The following is an 18,738-nucleotide window of genomic DNA, read 5'->3' on the forward strand; positions in this document are numbered from 1 at the left end:
ATAACCTTGACATAACCTTGACATAACCTTGACATAACCTTGACATAACCTTGACATAACCTTGACATAACCTTGACATAACCTTGACATAACCTTGACATAACCTTGACATAACCTTGACATAACCTTGACATAACCTTGACATAACCTTGACATAACCTTGACATAACCTTGACATAACCTTGACATAACCTTGACATAACCTTGACATAACCTTGACATAACCTTGACATAACCTTGACATAACCTTGACATAACCTTGACATAACCTTGACATAACCTTGACATAACCTTGACATAACCTTGACATAACCTTGACATAACCTTGACATAACCTTGACATAACCTTGACATAACCTTGACATAACCTTGACATAACCTTGACATAACCTTGACATAACCTTGACATAACCTTGACATAACCTTGACATAACCTTGACATAACCTTGACATAACCTTGACATAACCTTGACATAACCTTGACATAACCTTGACATAACCTTGACATAACCTTGACATAACCTTGACATAACCTTGACATAACCTTGACATAACCTTGACATAACCTTGACATAACCTTGACATAACCTTGACATAACCTTGACATAACCTTGACATAACCTTGACATAACCTTGACATAACCTTGACATAACCTTGACATAACCTTGACATAACCTTGACATAACCTTGACATAACCTTGACATAACCTTGACATAACCTTGACATAACCTTGACATAACCTTGACATAACCTTGACATAACCTTGACATAACCTTGACATAACCTTGACATAACCTTGACATAACCTTGACATAACCTTGACATAACCTTGACATAACCTTGACATAACCTTGACATAACCTTGACATAACCTTGACATAACCTTGACATAACCTTGACATAACCTTGACATAACCTTGACATAACCTTGACATAACCTTGACATAACCTTGACATAACCTTGACATAACCTTGACATAACCTTGACATAACCTTGACATAACCTTGACATAACCTTGACATAACCTTGACATAACCTTGACATAACCTTGACATAACCTTGACATAACCTTGACATAACCTTGACATAACCTTGACATAACCTTGACATAACCTTGACATAACCTTGACATAACCTTGACATAACCTTGACATAACCTTGACATAACCTTGACATAACCTTGACATAACCTTGACATAACCTTGACATAACCTTGACATAACCTTGACATAACCTTGACATAACCTTGACATAACCTTGACATAACCTTGACATAACCTTGACATAACCTTGACATAACCTTGACATAACCTTGACATAACCTTGACATAACCTTGACATAACCTTGACATAACCTTGACATAACCTTGACATAACCTTGACATAACCTTGACATAACCTTGACATAACCTTGACATAACCTTGACATAACCTTGACATAACCTTGACATAACCTTGACATAACCTTGACATAACCTTGACATAACCTTGACATAACCTTGACATAACCTTGACATAACCTTGACATAACCTTGACATAACCTTGACATAACCTTGACATAACCTTGACATAACCTTGACATAACCTTGACATAACCTTGACATAACCTTGACATAACCTTGACATAACCTTGACATAACCTTGACATAACCTTGACATAACCTTGACATAACCTTGACATAACCTTGACATAACCTTGACATAACCTTGACATAACCTTGACATAACCTTGACATAACCTTGACATAACCTTGACATAACCTTGACATAACCTTGACATAACCTTGACATAACCTTGACATAACCTTGACATAACCTTGACATAACCTTGACATAACCTTGACATAACCTTGACATAACCTTGACATAACCTTGACATAACCTTGACATAACCTTGACATAACCTTGACATAACCTTGACATAACCTTGACATAACCTTGACATAACCTTGACATAACCTTGACATAACCTTGACATAACCTTGACATAACCTTGACATAACCTTGACATAACCTTGACATAACCTTGACATAACCTTGACATAACCTTGACATAACCTTGACATAACCTTGACATAACCTTGACATAACCTTGACATAACCTTGACATAACCTTGACATAACCTTGACATAACCTTGACATAACCTTGACATAACCTTGACATAACCTTGACATAACCTTGACATAACCTTGACATAACCTTGACATAACCTTGACATAACCTTGACATAACCTTGACATAACCTTGACATAACCTTGACATAACCTTGACATAACCTTGACATAACCTTGACATAACCTTGACATAACCTTGACATAACCTTGACATAACCTTGACATAACCTTGACATAACCTTGACATAACCTTGACATAACCTTGACATAACCTTGACATAACCTTGACATAACCTTGACATAACCTTGACATAACCTTGACATAACCTTGACATAACCTTGACATAACCTTGACATAACCTTGACATAACCTTGACATAACCTTGACATAACCTTGACATAACCTTGACATAACCTTGACATAACCTTGACATAACCTTGACATAACCTTGACATAACCTTGACATAACCTTGACATAACCTTGACATAACCTTGACATAACCTTGACATAACCTTGACATAACCTTGACATAACCTTGACATAACCTTGACATAACCTTGACATAACCTTGACATAACCTTGACATAACCTTGACATAACCTTGACATAACCTTGACATAACCTTGACATAACCTTGACATAACCTTGACATAACCTTGACATAACCTTGACATAACCTTGACATAACCTTGACATAACCTTGACATAACCTTGACATAACCTTGACATAACCTTGACATAACCTTGACATAACCTTGACATAACCTTGACATAACCTTGACATAACCTTGACATAACCTTGACATAACCTTGACATAACCTTGACATAACCTTGACATAACCTTGACATAACCTTGACATAACCTTGACATAACCTTGACATAACCTTGACATAACCTTGACATAACCTTGACATAACCTTGACATAACCTTGACATAACCTTGACATAACCTTGACATAACCTTGACATAACCTTGACATAACCTTGACATAACCTTGACATAACCTTGACATAACCTTGACATAACCTTGACATAACCTTGACATAACCTTGACATAACCTTGACATAACCTTGACATAACCTTGACATAACCTTGACATAACCTTGACATAACCTTGACATAACCTTGACATAACCTTGACATAACCTTGACATAACCTTGACATAACCTTGACATAACCTTGACATAACCTTGACATAACCTTGACATAACCTTGACATAACCTTGACATAACCTTGACATAACCTTGACATAACCTTGACATAACCTTGACATAACCTTGACATAACCTTGACATAACCTTGACATAACCTTGACATAACCTTGACATAACCTTGACATAACCTTGACATAACCTTGACATAACCTTGACATAACCTTGACATAACCTTGACATAACCTTGACATAACCTTGACATAACCTTGACATAACCTTGACATAACCTTGACATAACCTTGACATAACCTTGACATAACCTTGACATAACCTTGACATAACCTTGACATAACCTTGACATAACCTTGACATAACCTTGACATAACCTTGACATAACCTTGACATAACCTTGACATAACCTTGACATAACCTTGACATAACCTTGACATAACCTTGACATAACCTTGACATAACCTTGACATAACCTTGACATAACCTTGACATAACCTTGACATAACCTTGACATAACCTTGACATAACCTTGACATAACCTTGACATAACCTTGACATAACCTTGACATAACCTTGACATAACCTTGACATAACCTTGACATAACCTTGACATAACCTTGACATAACCTTGACATAACCTTGACATAACCTTGACATAACCTTGACATAACCTTGACATAACCTTGACATAACCTTGACATAACCTTGACATAACCTTGACATAACCTTGACATAACCTTGACATAACCTTGACATAACCTTGACATAACCTTGACATAACCTTGACATAACCTTGACATAACCTTGACATAACCTTGACATAACCTTGACATAACCTTGACATAACCTTGACATAACCTTGACATAACCTTGACATAACCTTGACATAACCTTGACATAACCTTGACATAACCTTGACATAACCTTGACATAACCTTGACATAACCTTGACATAACCTTGACATAACCTTGACATAACCTTGACATAACCTTGACATAACCTTGACATAACCTTGACATAACCTTGACATAACCTTGACATAACCTTGACATAACCTTGACATAACCTTGACATAACCTTGACATAACCTTGACATAACCTTGACATAACCTTGACATAACCTTGACATAACCTTGACATAACCTTGACATAACCTTGACATAACCTTGACATAACCTTGACATAACCTTGACATAACCTTGACATAACCTTGACATAACCTTGACATAACCTTGACATAACCTTGACATAACCTTGACATAACCTTGACATAACCTTGACATAACCTTGACATAACCTTGACATAACCTTGACATAACCTTGACATAACCTTGACATAACCTTGACATAACCTTGACATAACCTTGACATAACCTTGACATAACCTTGACATAACCTTGACATAACCTTGACATAACCTTGACATAACCTTGACATAACCTTGACATAACCTTGACATAACCTTGACATAACCTTGACATAACCTTGACATAACCTTGACATAACCTTGACATAACCTTGACATAACCTTGACATAACCTTGACATAACCTTGACATAACCTTGACATAACCTTGACATAACCTTGACATAACCTTGACATAACCTTGACATAACCTTGACATAACCTTGACATAACCTTGACATAACCTTGACATAACCTTGACATAACCTTGACATAACCTTGACATAACCTTGACATAACCTTGACATAACCTTGACATAACCTTGACATAACCTTGACATAACCTTGACATAACCTTGACATAACCTTGACATAACCTTGACATAACCTTGACATAACCTTGACATAACCTTGACATAACCTTGACATAACCTTGACATAACCTTGACATAACCTTGACATAACCTTGACATAACCTTGACATAACCTTGACATAACCTTGACATAACCTTGACATAACCTTGACATAACCTTGACATAACCTTGACATAACCTTGACATAACCTTGACATAACCTTGACATAACCTTGACATAACCTTGACATAACCTTGACATAACCTTGACATAACCTTGACATAACCTTGACATAACCTTGACATAACCTTGACATAACCTTGACATAACCTTGACATAACCTTGACATAACCTTGACATAACCTTGACATAACCTTGACATAACCTTGACATAACCTTGACATAACCTTGACATAACCTTGACATAACCTTGACATAACCTTGACATAACCTTGACATAACCTTGACATAACCTTGACATAACCTTGACATAACCTTGACATAACCTTGACATAACCTTGACATAACCTTGACATAACCTTGACATAACCTTGACATAACCTTGACATAACCTTGACATAACCTTGACATAACCTTGACATAACCTTGACATAACCTTGACATAACCTTGACATAACCTTGACATAACCTTGACATAACCTTGACATAACCTTGACATAACCTTGACATAACCTTGACATAACCTTGACATAACCTTGACATAACCTTGACATAACCTTGACATAACCTTGACATAACCTTGACATAACCTTGACATAACCTTGACATAACCTTGACATAACCTTGACATAACCTTGACATAACCTTGACATAACCTTGACATAACCTTGACATAACCTTGACATAACCTTGACATAACCTTGACATAACCTTGACATAACCTTGACATAACCTTGACATAACCTTGACATAACCTTGACATGGTGCAATGCCTGGTATACCCACTAAACCCCTCCTCAGGCTTCAGCCTTTGCGCAGAACACCCACCGCGGCGTCCCCTCTCGGGATTCCTGCACGGTGGGTGTCTGGATCGTCTGTCATGACCGTTTGACAAAGGCCACGGTAAGCCTATGCTAGAAAATCCTAAAGTCAAGAAAAAAAAAAAAAAAAATAGCCATGGAGCACCTAGACAAACCTAGGGGAACCGAAGTCTAGAACAAACATCTATAAATAAGTGACATAAAATAGAAAATAAATAAGTACATAAATAAAAGTGAAAAAAAAAAGAATAAATAATAAATAAATAAATAGTGAACGCCTAGACTATTGACCCAACCAGATCAACTGGAGGTGCCTCGCATCCTACAGTGCCGTCGCTTTTCTGTCCGATCAAGCTCTTCTCGTTGCTTGGCAACACCGGTGATGTAGCGAACGAGAATTGTCCTGGTGGTGTCGTTTTTTAAAAGCGCCATAAAATTGCCGAGGCTGATAGCTGTACCCATCGAACCCTCGGCGGCGCCCCTCTCGGCAGCAAAACGCCCGCACTCCAAGAACGCATGAACGGGGCCATCAGGCCCGCGCCCACATGCCAGGCAGAGATCACTCGACAAAAAGCCCATCCTCGACTGATACTCAGAGAAGCATCCGTGCCCGGTGATAAACTGGGTCAGGTGAAAACTGAGAATTTTAGGGCCCCACTGGACCCACTCGCTGATAACGGGAATCAAGCGGTGGGTCCAGCGTCCATGCTTTGCAGCGTCCCATCTGTCTTGCCAACGCTGTAGCGTGACAAGCCTTTCCTCAGCCTTAACCCGCCCAGCCTCCGACACGAAGCCCTCCGAGCCCCGGTCGAGGGTGGACAGCCTGCGAAAAAATGCGAAGCCTTTCCTCCGCCACCAACACCAGAGGCGGCACGCCCGCCAGAACACAAACGGCGTCGAGGGACACGGTCCTGTACGACCTGGCCACTCGGGCCAGGATCGAACGCTGGACCGCGTTAATGGCCTTATCGTTGCCGCACCTCGACGCCACGTGCGCCCAAGCAGGGGCCGCGTAGAGGACCACCGACTCGACCACCCTATAATAGAGCAGCCGAGCCCAGTAGCCCCCGCCCCGGATATTGGGAAGGATTCGGGCTAGCAGGCCCGCGTACTTGGCTGCCTTCTCGCAGCTTCGCCTGACATGTGCACGAAAACACTGATTTCCCTCGATCAGCAGTCCGAGGTAGCGCACGCATCCGCCGCCTCGAAGGGACGCCGAACCGAGGGCCAGCTGGAGGGGCCCCGGAGCCTTCCTGCTGGTCAGGTGCAGGACCTCGGTCTTCTCCTCCGCCAGCTCTAGATGGTTGTCCCCGAACCACGCGCGGATGCGGGCGAGCGTTTGCTCGGCCAACGCAACCACGCGGTCGGCACTGCGCGCGCCGACGAGCAGGGCGACGTCGTCCGCAAATCCTATAAGACTACAGTGCCTGGGAAGAGACATCTCGAGGAGGCCATCGTATTGGGCGTTCCAGAACCAGGGGCCGAGAACGGAGCCCTGAGGCACCCCGGCATGAACTGGAAAACGCTCAGGTCCGGACGGGGTCGTCGCCTCCACCACGCGCCCACTGAGATAGCTACTCAGCACGCGCAACAGCGGAGCCGAGACCCCTTTCCCCGCCAAGGCGCCCAAAATACCGTCCCACCTTACGGTGTTAAAGGCATTCCTGACGTCCAAGGCAACCATTACGCAATGCAATCCTGTACGCTTGGCAGCGTCCCATGTGTCGATGAGGCGACACATGGCATCGACCGTGCTTTTGCGCTTGACAAAGCCAAATTGATTGCTTGCGAAGGCCACAACGGACGCCAGGCGCTCCTTGAGACAATACTCAAACGCCTTGGAGAAGTTCGAGAGAAGGCAAAGCGGGCGCCACGACACCACGCCCCCGGGTCCAGGCTTCTTAGGGATCAACACCAGCCGGCCCACCTTCCACGCCTCCGGGAAATATCCCAATTCGAGGCATGTGTTGAAAAGGTGGGCGACGTGGCTGAGCGCCTCTCTCCCAAGAGCCCAGACCACGGAGGACGCTATGCCGTCGACGCCGGCCGCCCTCCTCTTGACCTTTTTGATGGCCGCCTCGACCTCGTCCTCTGTAAAAAACTGCCTAGAAGAGGCAGGGCACTCTGATATAAACTCCTCAATTCGAGGGAAAGGAGCCCCACTAGGAGGCTCCGTTACAAAAAGCTTGCGGACGACGTCCGCCACCTCGCCGGCACTAAGGGATGCTGGCGGAGAGCGTCCCTTGACCCTGCCGCTGACCCACAGGTACGGCCGGCCCCACACATCAGCCTCCACGCTATCGGTGAACTTTTTCCACGCGGCGGACTTGGCAATCGCTATAGAGCGTGCCAGGTCCTTTTTAAGGACTTTATACGCCAAGATACGAACTTCCAGGGCCCCGGCGTCCCGACCGCGCCTGGCCCTCTGCAGGCTTCGCCTGGCCTTGCAAACCATTTTCCTGGCCGTCGCGATCTCGCTACTCCACCACCACACGGGACGCTTATCGCGCAGCCCGGGGTGGAGGGTGCGAGACGCTCGTCCGGCCAGGTCGACAATCATGTCTATGTACGCGTCCACGTCCTCAACAGTAACAATACTGAGAGGGTTAGCTTCATGCGCAAACTTGTGATACTCTTTTATGAAACGTTTAATATCTACGCTCCGGCGCGGAGGGCCACTGAACGGTCCCCGCCCGGCAGCGCAGTCTACAAACTTGTGTAAAATGTACCGATGATCGGAGGCAGTCTCAACGTCGAGAATTCTGCTCTCCGTCAACCTTGCATAGGCGCCCCCGCCACAAAGCATAAAATCTATAAGGGAGCGTTGGCTCCCCCGCTCAAACGTAAACGCCCCGGCGCTTCTCACCGGGACGAGTCCAATCCTATTAACAAGCTCGAGGACGGCATGCCCCCTTGCATCAGAGCAGACCGATCCCCAGGCCGGGGACTTCGCGTTGAAGTCCCCGCCCACTGCAATCTGGCCCAAAGGAACTTTTCCAATTAGGGCCTCAAGCCCACCGAGAAGGACACCGAATTCGGCGAGCGGGATATTCGGGGAGAAATAACAGCCAACGAGGGTGAGATCACCCACGCCGACCGCCACCGCCCCCCGAACGGCACCAACATACCTAGCTCCCGCCCCCGCGGCGCCCCTCCCCGTGACCCAGACAGCCGCCTTTCCGGTTTCGTCCCTGTGCCAGTCACCTGGAACGGTCCAGGGCTCCGACACGAGGACAACGTCGACCTCGAGCTCGTGCACGGCCTGCTGGAGCAGGTCGTGGGCTAGCCGACACCTATGCAAGTTGATCTGGAGAACATTGAGACCCCCCAGCCGGATACTCTGTAAACTGGCCATATTAGCCATTGCGCCGCACTAGTATAACGTCTCGTGAAAATTGAAAATTGAGAGTAATTATGGGATTTACCGTCGGCGAGACGTTTGCGCTCTGCTAGAATTGAAGCGAAGGTATTCTAGTGGACCAAACAGTAAATTCCGTGCAGCAATGTTAAGCTCGGCGTTGCCGTTGCACCCACACACTGCACTTCACTAATAAAATTAATTAAATTAAAATTTCAAAACTTATCGGTTAACGACCGATAAGCTAACGTTATACAAAAGAAAAGAACTGTAAGAAAAGAAAAAGTTTTAGAAGTAGGCCGACAAGAAATATACCTCGCACAAAAACTCTTGCACAAAAACCGTGCGTGTCAGTCGCGTATCGAAACAGACGTTACGTGACGTCAGCCTTATTTTCTATATTTTGACGGAGAGGACCGTCCCTCTCCGCACGTCCCTGCTCCGCAGTGCTTGTTGAGCCGCTCGGCACCTGTCGTGTAATTTCGCCCAGCTCGGCCGCGCCTGCGCCGCCGCCTGCGCGTTCCGTGCTGCGCGGACGCAAGACGACGTCATTCGGACTCGTCAGCCCGTCTCCCCCCGCGCGTCCCTGGGCCGGCGCTCTCTTCAGCCTGAGCTTCGGCTCTTTCCGGCACGGCTCGCGGCGAAGGGCCGAGTCTGCGCCTTGGTCTGCGCAGACATCGCTGCGCGTTGGCGACGCGCTACTTGGCACAGGGGGTACCCCCCCGGCCGGTGCACCGCGCGGTGCAGGCTGCGGACATCCACCCGCGCGCGTACCACCGCCCCCAGAACTAATGCCTGCTTCATTCCGACGAGCAGACTGCTCAGGTGTTATATTATGATTACGCACCGCGGACGAGCCAATCCCCTTTTCAACCGAAGGGGGAGAGGCTCGCGCTCGCGGCGTTATTTTTGGGCGTCGTTCGATAGAAGGAGGCTTCCCCCCCTTGCTCCTGGCCTCTTCAAGGGCCCTGCGGTAGGCAGGACATCTGAGACCCCCGTCCCGGTGCCCGTCCTGGTCGCAGACCACGCACCTCTCGCGCCCCTTACACTCGCCCGCCCGGTGATCATCAGCGCCGCATTTGCGGCAGACCTTTGTACGGTCTGGCCCTTTACAATCAGCGGCCCGATGTCCGTATCCCCGGCACCTGAAGCACTGGAGGATTTCCTCGCGCTCAGTTACCAAACAGCAGCTCCAGCCCACGCGTAGCGGGCTGAGGGCGAGGATACGCGCCGCCACCGACGCGGGAGCCAGAATAGATGCATTCTGCCTCCCAGCAAACGCCGGCCGGAGAGCGCGTATCTTGTAGCTGTCAGATGGAAATTCGGGCAGCCTCCTGTGAATAGCCGCCTTTATGTCGTCGACGGTCGCGTCGCCTTCGACACGGCGGAGGTGCAAGGTGCGGAGAGGGCCCCTTCCCACCCCGACCGACGCCCTAAGCCCTTGTACCTTTTCGTTAACCAGGGAGCTGAGGGCCCTGGCCTTCGCCCCGTCGCCCCTCACTTGTATGAGCATATGTCCCTCCCTGCTGGTCCTGACGTCGGAGACGAGAATCCCCGCGCCGTCGATGTCGACCTTATCCTTTACGGCCCGAAGCATCTGAGCGTACGTGAGGTTCTCGCCCCTCACCAGTACCGTGTCGGAGGGCTGCTCGGGGGGGCGACGCATTTGGCCGACTGGGATCCCCCAGATCTTAATTGCAACCCCGGTTCCCGAAAAAACCGCCTCGAGCATCTTTCGGAAAGGCTCCGAAGGAATGTCGGGGTGGGAGGCAATGGCTATGCACTTGCATGCCATCTTGACTCCCAGTTCCCTTAAGTGCGCGAGTGCCCTGTACGCGTTTTCCGCCGCGAAGGTGCTGGACCCGGTTGCCCTGTCAGCCGCGAAAAATATTCTTTTCTCGCGGATTCTGGGGGGGGCATCGCGGCGCGGAATGGATGTCCTGAGGGTGAGAAATGTGGACTCACCAACCGATGGAGGGTCCGTCCTCAGATCAGCAACCCCCGGTATCCGGTCTAGAAGGAAGCGGGCAGGGCCCGTTCCCACCTCGAGGTCAGCTGGGGCGAAGCACGCCAGATCGTCGTCCGGACAGCTAACGAGGGGGTTACCCTCGACAATCGTCGTGTTCACGAACGACGATTCCGCCCACCTCCTGTCCACCAGTGCTCGGAGAGATGGCCAGTCCCTGGCCCCGCGCGTCCAGTCCGCAACGTCATGATCGTCCACCTCCTGCGGGTCGCAGGTCTGAGTGCCACAAGACCTGGTCCTCGGCGGGGCGATGCACTCGGTGTCCATCCTCTCCGTCGCAGGCTCGGTCTGCGTGCCCGTATTGACCCCGCGACCTCCAGGCTTCGCGTCCGGAGCTGGGGAGCTCCGTGTTGGAGGGCGGTGGGCTGGAGTCAAGGTTGAAGGGGCACGCTCGTTCCTCCTCATAGCCTTGACCGCATGTTGCACCTCGTTGAGACTCCTGATAATGGTGTTAAATAGCTTACGCGTGCCCTCCTCTTGCTCAGCTAAGGCGCCTAGCTTTTTGGAGAGGGCTCGCGTACCGGCAACCGCCTTCTTAACTTGAGTCTCCAAGCAAGGCAGGGGACTCACATAACCACTGGCCAACGTCGATTCGTCCGACGTGCATTCGTGTGCTTCTTCGGGCGACGAAAAAGCGGTCCTCTTCCTCTTGATCTTCCCCCTCCCCGCTGACCCCTTTCCGGAGCCAAGGGTGGGGGAAGAAGGGAAGGTAAAGAGGGAGGAAGGAGGGAGAGGGGAGAAGAAGGGAGGGGAGGGGGGATTGGGCACCGGAGAGGAGGCCGTAACGGCCGCCGTCCGGGGATTCTCCCGGTCCTCGGCCTCACGTGCAGGATCACGAGATCCTGACGGCGGAGACCGTGCCAAACTCTTTCTCGGCAGAAAGGGCGAGCCCTCCTGCGCGAGATCGAGGCGCTGACTTCCAGTAGCCAGCACGTCCAAGTCGGCCTGGTTGCCTACCGACTTGGCGGAATTGCGGGTGCCGGGAAGCACCCTTACCTCGGGTAAACCGAGGGACGCAGGCGGCACTGTAAAAACCTGCTTATTTTCTTTGTCACTGTTCATTTTAAAAAAAAAGAAAAGTTAGACATAAAGGGACAAAAACAGTGTAAGAGAGTGTAAATGTGTGATATGGTCAGGAGGATCGCCGGGAGAAGGGGCACCGGCAGCCCGTCCTGGACCCCCCCGATGTCCGAGCGTCCCTACAATCCGGTGGCCTCGTCGGTTCCCCCCCCGCTCCCCGCAGCAGGGTACCCGTCCGGACGCCACTCGGCACTACTACGAGAAGCGGGATTTAGCGTATTCGCCCTACCACTGTGCAGGGCTGCCTCCCAACTGGCTGGGCTGGGTTCGGGCCCCCCTACTAATGGCGGCCCGGCAGTGCCCACCGGTGTTAACCGCTGTACCCTCCAGATAGGGGGCGCACACGGACACGAGGAAGTCCCCTCAGGACCCCCGATCATTCCCTCCCCCGACGATCACTGCACCGTACTCCCAGACAGCGACCCCTCGAACTCGGAGACTCATTCATATTCCGGTGTACCTATTGACCAGATACCCGGACCATTCATAACCCGCCAGGGCATTCCCGTTTATAGGTAGGCCCCCTTCATTCACGAGTGAACCCGTTTATAGGGTTACTCAATTCATCCACTGGCTCCCCGGAAAAAGGGGAAGGCCTCTCTTACACTCTCCCCGAGACAAAGGGTGCCCGGAAGCACGCGTAGAAAAGTGTGTGTATATGAAAGTGAGTGGTTGTGCCCGTCGACAGCTACCACTGTTGCTGCGTCATTCGAGAGCCTGAACCCCTTCGGCGAGAACAGCCGGTACCACGTGAAGGTGGGGAAGACTTGAACTGCAGAGGCTATGGCCAAAAGACCTTAGTTACGCATGACAGTCCCTTATCCGACCGACATAACCTTGACATAACCTTGACATAACCTTGACATAACCTTATCCGGCCTGACATAACCGTGGTGAAGGAGGGGGGGGGGGTCCTTGACATAACCGGGTTTTTCAGGCGGAGGGGGGGGGGGGGAATGCATTGCGCACGCCGCCCTAAGATGTTGGTGGGCGGGAGTGTGGGACTCCCTGGCGAAAGGGTGCAATACCAGGTATACCCACTAAACCCCTCCTCAGGCGTCCGCCTTTACACAGAACACCCACCGCGGTGTCCCCTCTTGGGATTCCTGCACGGTGGGTGTCTGGATCATAAGTGAAAAAAAAAAAAAAAAAAAAAAAAAAAAAAAAAAAAAAAAAAAAAAAAAAAAAAAACCATTTAACTAAGGCCACGGTAAGCCTCTACACTAAACCTAATAGTGTAGCCTTGAGGCTCAGGCCTGGGTCTTCCGGATTGGCTTCGCACCCTGCGGTGTCGTCGTCGTTGGTCTTGCCTATCAATGTCTTCTCGCTGTTTAGCCACACTCGTCACGTAATTGACGAGGATTGTCCTGCTATGGTCGTCCTTTAGCAAAGCCATAAAATTCTCCAGTCGCAGATCGGTCCGCATGGCCCTTTCGGCGACTTCCCTCTCAGCGGCGAAGCGCGCGCACCCAAGGAATGCGTGCTCGGGGTCGTCAGACCCCCGCCCGCATGCCAGGCAGAGGTCGCTGTTGATAAAGCCCATCCTCGCCAGGTACCCCGCAAAGCATCCGTGCCCGGAGAGAAACTGCGTCAGGTGAAAGCTGAGCACTTTAGGGGGGGCCCACTGGATCCATTCGCTGATATCGGGAATCGAGCGATGGGTCCAGCGTCCATGCCTCGCAGCATCCCATCTAGCCTGCCAGCGCTGTGGCGTGACAAGCTTTTCCTGAGCCTTCACCCGCACAGCTTCCGACACGAAGCCCGCCGAGCCCCTGTCGAGGACGGCAGTCTGCGGAAAACTCGCAGCCTCTCCTCCGCCACCAACACCAGGGGTGGCACCCCGCCAGGACGCAAACGGCGTCGAGGGACACGGTCCTGTACGACCTGGCTACACGTGCCAGGATCACACGTTGGACCGCGTTAATGACCTTGTCATTGCCACACCTCGACGCCACGTGCGCCCAAGCAGGGGCCGCGTAGAGAACCACCGACTCGACCACCCTATAATAGAGCAGTCGAGCCCAGTAGCCCCCGCCCTGGTTATTGGGGAGGATTCTGGCCAGTAACCCCGCATAACCAACTGCCTTCTCGCAGCTACGCCTGACATGGACATAACCGGGTTCCTTGACATTGCCTTGCCTTGCCTTGGTGACAAATGTCTCTCGTTTCTCCCTCTTTCTCGCTCTCATTCGCTGTCTCACTCCCTCTTTCTCGCTCTCATTCGCTGTTTCACTCCCTCTTTCGCTCTCATTCGCTATCGCACTCCCTCACGCGGTCTTAATGTCGGACAATGTCAGGCGGCTCGAGGAGTTCTGCGAAACCTAAACGAAACACTGCCCCCGTATCGCGTTACACTCAGCGGACATTCTTACCCTCCTCTTTCCGAAAATTACGACGCACATTTATTCCCGGAATATGTAACCTTTCAATATTGTAACATTAACGCTACACATCCGTCGTCGTTTATCCAAATATTATCAGCATCTTGAAAAAAAAAAAAAAAAAAAAAAAAAAAAAAACCTTCACCAGGATTCTCATAAATTAACTTCACATTACTTGAAGAAATAAATTGTACTATACAAGGTGTTCCACAATTACTTTAACAACTGAAAATGAGGGGTAGCTGAGGTCATTTGAAGTAACTTTTCCTTTGCGAAAATGCAATCCGTGGCTTTGTTTACGAGTTATTAACGAAAAACACTGACCAATGAGAGGTGACGGTGCGAGAGAGAGAGTCCGCGAAAGAGTACGCAGCACGAGGCTTTGACAGATGGTCGGAACGTACTCGAGCCGCGTTCGAAGTATTGAACAAATCACGAAGCGAGAACTTTCCGGATTATTTTACTACGTAGCAGTGATATTTTTAAGAAAAACGCTGTTCACCTTTCCTTTAGAACGTCTGAAGAATATTTCGAAATTTGTCGGACCCGAAATAATAAAGAATTTAACCGTGACGGCCGTTTTAATTTTCTAGTGTGCATGACGCCTCGTGTGTAACATGTGAATTTGTTTTTTAAGCAAGGTGGACAGTGAAGATTAGCAAAGTACGTAAATTATATTTACGTACTTTGTACGTAAAAATATTTGCGTACTTTGTTAATCTTCACTGTCCACCTTGCTTAAAAAACAAATTCACATGTTACACACGAGGCGTCATGCACACTAGAAAATTAAAACGGCCGTCACGGTTAAATTCTTTATTATTTCGGGTCCGACAAATTTCGAAATATTCTTCAGACGTTCTAAGGTAGATTTATTTGAACAAATTGTGACGTCGCATCCCTCTACCTGAGCGCGGCCGCTAGCAATAAAACAAGTACCGTTCCTAATGCTCAAAATTCCCTAAAAATCACGCACCCCTAATAAAGCAATTCTCCTCACATCTGGACACCTCGACCGACGCGGGACTTTCCCAACTTTCTCCTTTCCTACGAAAGCCCATCTATTCTTTTCTTCTCTTCCAGTATAAAAGAGACAAACGCGCAACTCCAAAAGCTCAGTCTGTCCTAAGTTGCTAGTCCTACGACACCACGCTAGTCGCGCCCGCGCTCATCGATAACAATTCAATAAACTGCATTAATAGTAACCTCAAACACGCTCTCCGATTCGCTAACCTTCCCTTCAGTGCTAAAAAATTTTAAGGGGATTATTATTTTCATTACTTCTCGGTAAAAAAAAAAAAAAAAAAAAAAAAAAAAAAAAAAAAAAAAAAAAAAAAAAAAGAACGCACCCCACTCCGATCACCACGCGGTCCCAAAAAAAAAAAAAAAAAAAAAAAAACAGGACGCGCTCAGGGCGTAAGGGACAACGCGGTGAGAAGGAGATGGACAACGCTGATTGGGAAAACCCATTCGCGGGTCAACCAATCAGGGGTGTCCAGAGCCCTTGCCGGGGGCAAACAGGATAATATAAAAAGAGCAGCAGTGAGACGCTCGTTCTCATACCTCCGATACTCCTCATACCTCTCCTACCTCTGATACTCCTCATACCTCTCATGCTACGACGTCACGCTACCCGAAAATGATTCTACGCAACTTATCAAATAAAGTTAGTAATTACACCGCACGCACCAGTTATTTACAAGAACACAACTCATAACTAAAAAATATTTGTTTTCCGCGTATTTGATATTCGCGGTTCCCTACGACTTTTCAAGATGCTAGGGATAATAATAAGCTGAGTTTCTTTTCTTTAACTTGGAATATATTTGAACATTCAACTTCACATCGATACAGAGTATAATTTTTAGAGAGTAGACTATTCCGTGTGCGGGTTGATGGTAGAATGACTGTTGTGTGTTGTGTGTTCTTGGAGGTAAATTCGGTGTGGGTGTGTTTTAAATTTGAGACAGTCGAATTCGTGGATTGTTCAATTCTTGCGAGGAGTGAGGGAGGGAAACGGTCGCCCTGACTGATTGGATTGCAAAATTAAGAAAGTGACCGCCCCAAACTAAGGGTCACCCGCAGGTAGTGCTCGTGCCCTCGGGTGACGCCCGCGAAGGAATCCGAGTGTCCCAAGGATAAGCCGTAACAAACAATGATCCCGAAAATGCCTCTTCTCGGTGGAACATGCATATCGTAAAAAAAAAAAAAAACGACTAGGAATGACATTTGGTGACCAACTGTGGATCATAAAAGAAATACTTGAATAGAAGACGGAAATGGCTTTCAACGAAATTGCTTACTACGGGTGTTTTGGCATTTCGATTGCTTCGTCCAAAATACGCTATTTCCTAGGGCCTTCGGTCCCTGGGTTATCCACATCTGGCAATTTTCCTCTTCCCAGGGACGAACGTGGATGGTAAATAATGTTTGACTCGAGGACAACATTTTTTCTCGCTTGATTTATAGGGGTTCCGTCATACAACGAAACAATATTTATGTATCGATAGTCGGAAGTCCTTCTGTACTGTCTATCCTCCCTGTTGGGATTATGGAATGAAAATGAATATGATTCTAATTCTTTTCTTAAAAAGACTTTATTTTTTTTATTCCTTTATTGAGAGAAGGTATATGGGCGAAAACGATCGAGCAACCAAACTCTACTGAGAGTCCGGTAAGAAAAAGACGCTTCTTTTATATCCTTCTTGGGTTCGTCTTATCCACCAATCAGAGACGTTTATTTGTCGCGTTTCACATTGTATACGTGACGCTGGGATCCCCAAACAGTCAGGGCACGATGTGTATCTAATGGTACCGGTGATGATGTCTCGCGGTGTCTATTATATACAGTTTACATCACCGTCGTTGCCCGCTGACGGAACCGACGAAAAAATGTAAACCGATATCTTAGTATCTTAGTACTAAGTAAACTATAGATTAATTTTTGTTCGAGGCTAAAATTTCCTTTTTTTTCAACACTCCCTAATATTATTGTTGTCTGTTCGACCTAATATAACAAGTATACCTGTAAATAGGATAACTGTTTAGAATTACGTCCTCTTTACCAACTTTACTTTTTTTTTTTTTCTTAACGTCTTTGCTGTATTATATCGTTATTATTATTAATTAATCGCCGTAATTAATGTTTTTGAATTATCCTGCAGTGCACGCTGCATGTGGCGCCTCTGTCGAAGAGAAGATGAAGCTCCGTTCCGATATCCGTACAGCGCCAATCGATGCAGTGACAAAAGGCTCAAACTGTTAGCCAAATTATCGGCGATAGATTTTGACTAGCGGTTTCTGCGTTTTTCCGCTAGATGGGGGGCAAACACCGTCTGTTGTGGCGTACGCCCGTACAAGCGGCACACAGCGCCACCTACAACTTAGTAACTAGCTGTTGCTACGCAAACCACTGGACTCTCTCACAGTCTAATAGCAACCTCCCAAGAATGTAGACGTACAGTCTAATAGCAACCTCCCGAGAGTAAAGACGTACAAATAGTCTAAAGACGTACGCATAAAGTTAAATAAAACACATTACAAGTTAGCCAAATTAACTGTTTCCTTTATTACCGAAAAGCCATCGTCCCCAGTTCTCAGAGAATCCAGTTTAAGAGAACATAATACCAAGCAAACCGCCACACTGTCGAGTAAATAAAGTTCTCCTTGTACAGATCAACACCTCGAATTCATTTTGCAAACTCGCATACTCGAAACATCCGATACGTTTTACATTCAACGTTTCGCATCGATAACGATTATTTCAAACGAATGTAGAGAATTATGAACTTGACACAAGGAACATGAGGCCGGTAAAAGAAATTGCGTAACCATTGAT

The sequence above is a fragment of the Megalopta genalis genome, chromosome 10 (genome assembly GCF_051020955.1).
Source record: "Megalopta genalis isolate 19385.01 chromosome 10, iyMegGena1_principal, whole genome shotgun sequence".
Taxonomy (NCBI): domain Eukaryota; kingdom Metazoa; phylum Arthropoda; class Insecta; order Hymenoptera; family Halictidae; genus Megalopta; species Megalopta genalis.